At 34.7% G+C, this 9,179-nt stretch overlaps 1 pseudogene; it reads left to right on the top strand.

The window, feature by feature from the left end:
- The first annotated feature begins 941 nt into the window (after positions 1-941).
- The window catches only part of LOC134385702 (elongation factor 1-beta-like), a 33,463-nt pseudogene continuing 25,225 nt past the window's right edge, over positions 942-9,179 (top strand).

The raw sequence follows: 9,179 nt of genomic DNA, 5'->3' as shown, positions 1-9,179 counted from the left end.
CAAAAATTTGTCCATTTCCTCCAGGTATTCAAATTTGTTGGCATATAGTTGTTTATAATAGTCCCTGATGATTTTTTTATTCCTTTAATATCTACATTTTCACTTTTAGTTTTTGTTATTTGGGTCTTCTCTTTTTTTTTTAGTTAGCCTAGCCATTGTTTGTCTATTTTGTTTATCTTCTCAAAAAGCTAACTTTTTGTGTAATTGATCTTTTGTGTCATTTTTTGTTTTTCTATTTCATTTAGTTCTGCTCTGATCTTAATTATTTCTCTCCATTTACTAATTTTGGGCTTGGGTTGTTCTTGTTTTTCTAGTTCTTTGAGGTGTAGCATTAGGTTGTTAATTTGAAATCTTTCTATTCTTTTGGTGCAAGCATTTATTGCAATAAACTTCCTTCATTGTATTGCTTCTGCAGTATCCCACAGGTTTTGGTATGATGTGTCTTCATTATCATTAATTTCAAGATTTTTTGATTTCATGTTTAATTTCTTCTTGGACCCATATGTCTTTCAGGAGCATGTTGTTTAATTTCCATGTGTTTATATAGTTTCCAGAGTTTTGCTTGTTATTGATTTCTAGTTTTAATCCACTGTGGTCTGAGAAGAGACTTGAAATGATTTCAATTTTTAAAAATTTGTTGAGGCTTGATTTGTGATCTACCAAGTTTGTGACCTTGGCATCACCAGGGTTACCTGGTGGGGTGGCAGCAGTGCCACTGCTGCAACCACCTCCCTGCCATCTACAGTGTCTGCGGTGGCGGCGAGTTTACCTCATGGGGACAGCTGTGGTGCCAGCAGCTGCAACTGCCTCCCTTGCATTTTCTGTGTCTGTGGCAGCAGTGGAGATACTTTGTGGAGGTTGAGGGGTGCTGGTGGCTGCAACTGCCTCCCTCACATCTGTGGTGTCCTTGATGATGTCCTTGTTGGCAGTGGGAGTACCTCATGGGGGTGGCAGGGGTGCCAGTGGCTGCAACTGTCTCCTTACCGTCTGTGGTGTTTGCAGTGGCAGCAGGGTTACCTCGTGGGGCAGCAGTGGCACTGGCAGCTGCACCTGCTTCTCTTGCATCTGCAGAGTCCTTGGTAGCAGTGGGGATACCTCATGGTTGTGGCAGTGGCACCAGCAGCTGCAGTTGTCTTTCTCACTTCCTCAGTGTTCTTGGCAGCAGCTGTATCTGTGGTTTGGTTTCTGCTATTAATTTTGGAAAAATTTTGGCCAGTATTTCTTTAAATATTTCTTCTGCCTGTTCCTTTTCTCTCTTCTCTTTCCATGTTACAGATTACACATATATTATACCATTTGATATTGTCTCATAGCTCTCAAATGTTCTTTTGTTTCTTTGTTTTTTTGTCTCTCTTTTCTTTCCCTCTTTCTCTTTTAATTTCAGTATAGGTAATTTTTTTGCATGTGTCTTTAAGTTCATCAATGTTTTCCTTGAAAGTTTCAAGTCTACTTATGAGTTCATTGAAAGTATTTTTCACCCTTGTTATTGTTCATTTCGATTTTATTTTTTCTTATCTACTCTATCTTCATAATCCTTTAACCTAATAATCATAATTATTTAAAATTCCCATTCTGACAGATCTAATATTTCTGTCATATGTTAAACTGATTCTAATGAAAGCTTTGTCTTATTTGACTGATTTTTTTTTTCTTTGTTGCATGCTTTGAAATTTTTGACTGAAATTCATAAATGTTGTGCAGGACAGTAGATACTGTGTTAAGTATTTCTTATATTTCTTATATCTCTAGATGTGTATGCTTTTCCTTCTGCTAGGACTTTTGTATGGGGTTTGTGTTAATCTAGCTAGGAGTTGGGCTGGATTTGATGTTCGTTGTTGCTGTGGTTATCTCAGTGCACCACCAGCTTTAAGATTCTTTTAGTGATGATTTGTGTGTATGGGGTGACCTAGTGTGTAAGAAGATTTTTTTCTCAAAATATTCTTCTTACTTGACTTTGGGACTGCTCTTCACCCTGCTTTCCATGTAATATCTTTCTCTTGGAGCTCTCCCAGTTGTATTTCAATGTAATTATTACCTGACGTTGGTGTGGTAGGGAAGGAGACATTTTCAGCACTTGTGTTTCTAAGGTTCTCTTGCTCCTCATCCACACGTAGTGCATATTCCTACTCTACCCTCAGAGACAAAGATTTATTGTCTGGATATTTTTTTTCCTCCACCTGTAATGAGTTTGCAGAAGTGCCTAAGGTGACTGCTCTTTAATATGCAGATTTAGGCTTTTGTTTCACAGAATTGATAGAGGAGATGGTTCTGGGTGGAGTTACAGCAGTAGCTGCCTTTCTCGTCCCCAGCCAGAACCACAAGGGAAGCTTTCTCAGGATCCTTCCCAACCTCCTCTTTGAGATCCTGGTGGGTTTAATGGAAAACAAACATCTTCCCCTATTCCCCCCATGTCTGAGATTGCTAGGGCTTCTTACTTTCCTGCTTGCCAAACTGGGCCTTTAGCAATTTGTTAAAAATTTTTTCTTAATGAATTTTCTTATCAGTTTACTTGGTGTCTGCCATCATGTGCTCCTGTAAGCAAATTATCAGGTCTTCCTTTGCCCATATTTTGAGTAGGTTGTTTGCCCTTTGACTTTGGTTCTATGATGAGTCCAAGAAAATTTGATAATTTCCTTTTTTTCCTGCTTTTTTATTCTTGTGAGTGCAGGTGTGATGCTCTTCATATCTCTCTACATCTCTGAACTTAAACTTGATGTTTTCATTTTTTTTTTACTGAAATATAATTCACATACCATTAAACCAATCTTTCTAAAGTATACAATGCAATGGTTTTTGGTATGTATACAATATTGTGCAACTATCAGCAAAATTACAAACATTTTCATTAGCTCTAAAAAAAACCCCATATCCATTAGCAGTCCCTCCCCATGCTCCCCTGCCTCCCATCCCTCTCTCCCTGCATTTTCTGGTATACACTAATCTCTTTTCTGTTAATTTATTGTGCCAATTCATATAAATAAAATCATACAATATTTGGCATTTTGTGTTTGGCTTCTTCCACTGAGCATAATGTTTTCAAGAGTCATGTGTGTTACAGCATAAATCAGTACTCCATTTATTTTTATGGCTGAATGATATCCCATTGTATAGATATACAACATTTTATTTATCCATTCATTTGTTGATGAACATTTGAATTGTTTCCACTATTTAGCTATTATGAATAATGCTGCTATAAACAATTGTATGAAAGCTTTTGTGTGAACATATATATTCAATCTCTTGAGTATATATTGAGGAGTGGAATTGCTGGGTCATGTGGTAAATCTACATTTAATCTTTCGAGAAACTGGCCAACTGTTTTCCAAAGGGACTCCACCATTTGACATTCTCATCAACAGTGTATTGGGATTCCAATTTCTCCACATCTTCACCAACACTTGTATTGTCTGTCATTTGTATTATAGTCGTGCTACTGGGTATGTGTGGTGTCTCACTTTAGTTTTGATTTGCATTTCCCCATTGGCTAATGAGGTTATGTCTCTTTTCATGTGCATATTGGCCATTTGTATATCTTTGGAGAAATGTCTATTCAAATCCTTTGCCCAATTTTTAAACAGGATTATTTGATTTTTTTATTTTTGAATTGTAATAGTTTTTTAAAATGTATTCTGGATAATAGGTCATTATCGTATATATAACATGCAAGGTTTTTCTCCCATTCTGTGTATTGTCTTTTTATTTTTTTCACAGTATCCTTTGAAACACAAATGCTTTTAAAAATTTTTTTGATGAAATCCAATTTATCCTTTTTTTTAAAAAAATTTTGGCATCCTATCCATGAACACCATTGCTAATCCAAGGTCACAATGATTTACACCTGTTTTTTTGTTTGTTTGTTTTTCTAGGAGTTATATAGTTTTAGCTCTTACATTTAGGTTTTTGATCCATGTTGAGTTATTTGTGTATATGGTGTGAGGTAGGTGTCCAATTTCATTCTTTTGCTATTCTATGTCTATTTAGCTGTCCCAGAATCATTTGCTGGAAAAACTATTCTTTCCCCTGAATTGCTTCATAAAAAATTAATTGACCATAAGTATATGTTTATTTCTGGAGTATCATTTTTATTTCACTAATTTGTACATATATACTTACGTTAATAAGTAGTAAGTATTTCTTACTGTAGGATTGTGTTGACTCTGCAGATAAATTCAGGGATCTACTTCTTTTTCAGCATTTTTTCCAACCCAATTTATTTCATAGACTGATAGGTTATTTAAATTAATTACAATGTTATTACATAGGAATGAAAGGAGATAAGTTGAGGGGTAATATAAATAAAATAAAATGGTAATTTATGAGGCATGGTGGAATGGATGGTTATGAACACATTTTCAGCTGAATGTTCTACAGCAGTGCATCCCAAATGCTTGTGGATCACTGTTTGCAGTGTTAAAAAAAATTTATTTTAAACATGAAGCTAAATTGGTAAACCTAAGGACTTTTTTACTTGGAAATTACATTTTTCTTACTTTTTAGTGTTATGATGTCATTTAAAAATAATATTATGTTGAAATGGCATATTTTAATTTCATGATGTGTTTGCCAACTCTATATTGGTTTAAAAAGTTTATATTTCCTCTTTTAAGTGGCTTAATTAAAAGCTTCAAATTCTGGAGCCTATTTTTTAAAGAACCTCTGTGTCAGTCAAGGTTTATAGTTCAAAAAAACAGAAAATAACTATGGATAACAGAAAAAAAGAATTAATTCATTAAAAGAAAGGATACTGGATAGTTCATTAACTCTGTGGGGGGAGGTGAGTGGGGGCCTAGAAAATTACGGCAGGAAGCTTCCATTGTCACTCTACTGGTCATGTACAGTAATTATAGCCTGTACCACAGGAAGTTTCCAGAAAGACTCTGGTAGTCATATTCTGAGAATATGAATCTGCCACCATATTTAAATGTTAAAAGCTGGCACTTATAATGGAAACTTTTTAAAGCTCCAGTTTAGTTTAAAGCTCTCTGTGATCATTCAATTAAATGAGACAAATGTGCATCGACCACCCACAATGAGCACTTGGCTAGGCTCCGATCACGATCCCTGCTATGTTTGACTTGGCTTGCAAACAACTTAGCCATGTTAAATGCGTTTCTCTGCCTACCGGTGAATGTGGAATGGGAACTCTCCAACTCTGTTGGGTTTTGATACTAAACAGCACATCCCTGAGAGCCCTGCTGCACCTGATATATACAGAGAGAGCAGGAAAAAGAATAATTACAATCAGACTTCTACTAGCTGTGCTTAAGATCAACGAGTCAGCGGAGTGCCAATCAGTGCATTTCTGCAGAAGCTTGAGATGGGAGCTTCCCTTTTTCTCACAGCAAGATGACTAGTTTGTGGGAAATAAACAACCCTTGCATACCTTTCCAATCTGTAGTGCCCCCACTTCAAAGAAATGAAAGAACCAAAAAAACCAAAAACAAAAACCAAACACACACACACAGCAAATTGGGAGTGAAAAAGTGGTTTCCTGTGGTGTTAAATATAAGGAATGTCTTCAAGAAGTTGCACTTAGTTCTATCTGGCAAGCAGGCAACCAGCTGAAGAAGCAAAACAATCAACCTTATGAATTTGTTATGTGCTATTTTAAAGGCATTAGCCAAGAATCATTGTGTGGTGATGGCAAACTTACTTCGTATTTAGTGTCAGCTACACAGCTTATTGTGGTTCCTGAGACTGCCTTTGTATATGTCAAAATAAGAAAGTCTCTTGGTAGCATAAACTGTTAGTTATGGGAATACCAAATGTCTGAGAGAGTGAAAAGTGGCTTATTTTTTAATGATATATTGTATAACAGAGTTCAGGCTTATTTTTCTTGGTAAGTAGCTTGTAACTATTAGATTGAATTCATTTTGGTAATAATACACAAATATTTAAAAGGTAAAATTAATTCCTGACTTTTTAGATGCAATAATTTAAAGATATTTTAAAATTATAGCAATTTTTTATTATGTAATGAAAGTAACTTAGAGGAAATTAGGTAAAGAAGGTGAATATTTCTGATTGAGTGCATTTGGGGTAGAAAAATGATTTTTAAAATATATTTTCCATTGGTATATGTGCAAGCACATGTGAGTGTGTATGCACACGCATGCATGTATAGTGGGGTAGTGATGACAAGATTTTTTTTTTTTTTTTTTTTTTGCAGCTGGCCAGTACAGAGATCTGAGCCCTTGACCTCAGTGTTACAACATCTAGCTCAAACCAACTGACCTAACTGGCCAGCCCAAGATATTTTTTTTAAAAGTAATCAAAGGCCCTTAGTAAGTGTATTAGTTACCTATTGCTGCATAACGAATTACTCCAATTACCTAACTAAAACCATAAACATTATCTCACACAGTTCTGAGGGTCAGGAAGCTGGGGGCAGTTTAGTTGGGTGATTCTCGCAATGAGTCTCTCAGGAGGTTGCAATCAAGGCATCAGAAAGGGTTGTATTCATCTGAAAGCTTGGGAATCCAATTCTAAGGTGGCTCATTCACCATAGCTGCTGTCTCGCTGTTGTCACCATTGATTATTGGCAGGAGGCTTTACTGTCTTTCCAAATGGACCTCTTCATAGTGCCACATACAGGTTCTTACAACATGACAGCTATCTTCTCCCAGACTAAGCAATCTGGTAGACGGAGTAACACAGAAGCCACAATGTCTTTTATGTCCTAATCCTGAAAGTCACACTCCAGATCCTCAGTATCCTGTGGATACATAAATCAGCTCTATCCAGTGTGATGGGAGCTATACAAAGCCATGAAAACCAGGACGTGGGGATCCTTTGGGACCATCTTAGAAGCTGATAGTCAAAGTAGGTATAAAGGATTTAACAGAGGCTTAAGATCTTTTACATCAGCAGGTTATCCATTTTCACCTAGACTTAAGATGCTCCGTGTTGGTCTACTAGATTAAATTGCTCTGCTGAGACAAGAAAAGGAATGATCAGTCCTAAACCAGGCTAGGTTACACAAAAGACTCATCAGGCTACACTGCCTAAATGAATGGTACACAGCTCTCATTTCCTCACATTGTAAAATAACTATTCATCTGTGAAAAGTGCATAGTATTGTCAAACATTCACATGATTGAGGAATTTTTTTTTATATATAAGAATGTTGAAACTACAGGATGTAGTGTCTACCTTTTGACTTATCTCTAGTATTTTTTAAAGAAAACATAACTATATTTTAAAGAAAACATAACATAACTGTATTTTCTGACTTATATGTATTGATTAAAAAAAGGAAATCTAAGCAATAGAAAGAACTGAGTAGCATGGGCCATAAAGCCTTCACACTTTTATTTGTGAAGCTTATGAAAGAAAGATGTAACTAGTTGTCAGTTGTCTGAGTAATTGATCATTTGCTATAATTTTATAGTACAAGCAAACAAAAACAAAATTGATAAAACTGATGTACCATGCTTAAATCTGCATTTTTAAGTTTGGGAGGGTGATTTATTTTTACTCTCAAATACATATGTTTTATTCTAAATGAGTAAAAAATATAACAACAAAGATAACTTTATGAAGTTTTCAGATATGATAGTGTCCCTTTTTAGTTATAAATATTTCTAATTTAAAATTTTCTCAATTAGTTTGGATACATTTAGAATTCTTGCCACCCATAAAAATGATTATAAAAAATAGTATATTAAAATATTATTATAAAATTTCAGAATTTTATTATAGTCCTTCATTTTTGGGTTTAGATATCTGAGATTCAGGATGCAAGTGTCTTCAATAATGACCAGCTAAGCCAGGACTAGCACTAGAATGAATGGTTTCTGACTCTGAGTTGTTTTCACTCCTCTATTAGCAGTATTATTTCTTAGTTCCTATCATACAAATAATTTTTATTTTTGGCTTATGTAGAGATTCAGGAGCTGGCCAGTTAGCTCAGTGGGTTAGAGCACAAGGTCACAGGTTTGGATCACCATACAGGCTGGCTGAAAAAAAAAAAAAAAAAGAGATTCAGGAGGATAACTAGGCCATAAAATGTTGCACCTTTATTTACAAAAGACATTATTTCTTGGACTTACATTGTTTATGTCCCATTTCTTAATGAATGTTGCTCTTTATTTCATGTATCTAATTTATAAATAACACACAGAAATGTGTGGTCTTGCTATGTACATTAAATAAAAAATGCCAACAAACATTAACAAATATGTTACTTTAGTTTTACAAGTACATTGAACAAGTACACTGATAATTCCTTCCATCACTCGATTCCTCCTTTTTCTAATTTAGTTTTGTTGCAAGAATCCACCATGAAGACTGCCTTTAGATTTAAAACAATGGCAGCTTACTTGCCAGATCTCTCTATTGTAAGAAGGAAATAGAGAATGTGTGATGGAGTGTTTCTGGGAAAAATTGCAGGACAATCTGGCTTTTCTTCCCTCTCTGTTCTCCTATTAGAGGAAGGATAAATTGGGAATAAAATATCTGTATTTCTTCAGGAAAGAGTCTCACAATAAGACAGCTCTTTGAGGAGGACACAAAAATGGCCTAACACCCTTAAAAGTGTTCGTTTTAAAGTCTACTACATTCTGAAGTATTATTTCTAAATGGAAGCTTTTTCTTTCTTGATAGCTTTGATTTTCCAAGGTTGTATATGATTACTTGCCTTCGTGTACAAATTCAAATTTCAAAAGGCATTTTATTTTTTTCAAAGAGCATTCAAGTTGTGCTTTGATTTGAGTTTTAAACTTGATTTCATTTCCAGTCAGAATATTAGTATTTTTAGAGCATGATTTTAGGATGTTTGGATGATTCTAATTTTTATCTACATTGGTATAAGTTTATTGATGATAAAATGTCTAAATATTTCTTCTTAATTGAAGAAATTGGAAGTTTAAAGTGGCTTCAAATGCATTGTAAGTTACTCTATTTTATGACTTTTGACTACTGCTTACCACCATAAAGTCAGTGATATGGTTTGAAGTTTATTTATTATAGATATAAAACTTTAATCAATGAAAAGAAAAAAATCTAAGATGTTGTGATTTTGATTTGAGTACTACTTATTGTAAAGTTTCTTTGTTTTCAGATAAAAGTGGAATATTTCTGAGATGTTAGTTCAGTCTTGATCAAATGCTTTGTACTAATTAATTCTAGAAGGATCATTCAACTTGGAACTACTGTAAGTTGAGGATTTTCTGCAC

This window comes from Cynocephalus volans, chromosome 9 (assembly GCF_027409185.1).
Source record: "Cynocephalus volans isolate mCynVol1 chromosome 9, mCynVol1.pri, whole genome shotgun sequence".
Lineage (NCBI taxonomy): Eukaryota > Metazoa > Chordata > Mammalia > Dermoptera > Cynocephalidae > Cynocephalus > Cynocephalus volans.
This window is presented reverse-complemented; position numbering and strand designations above follow the sequence as displayed.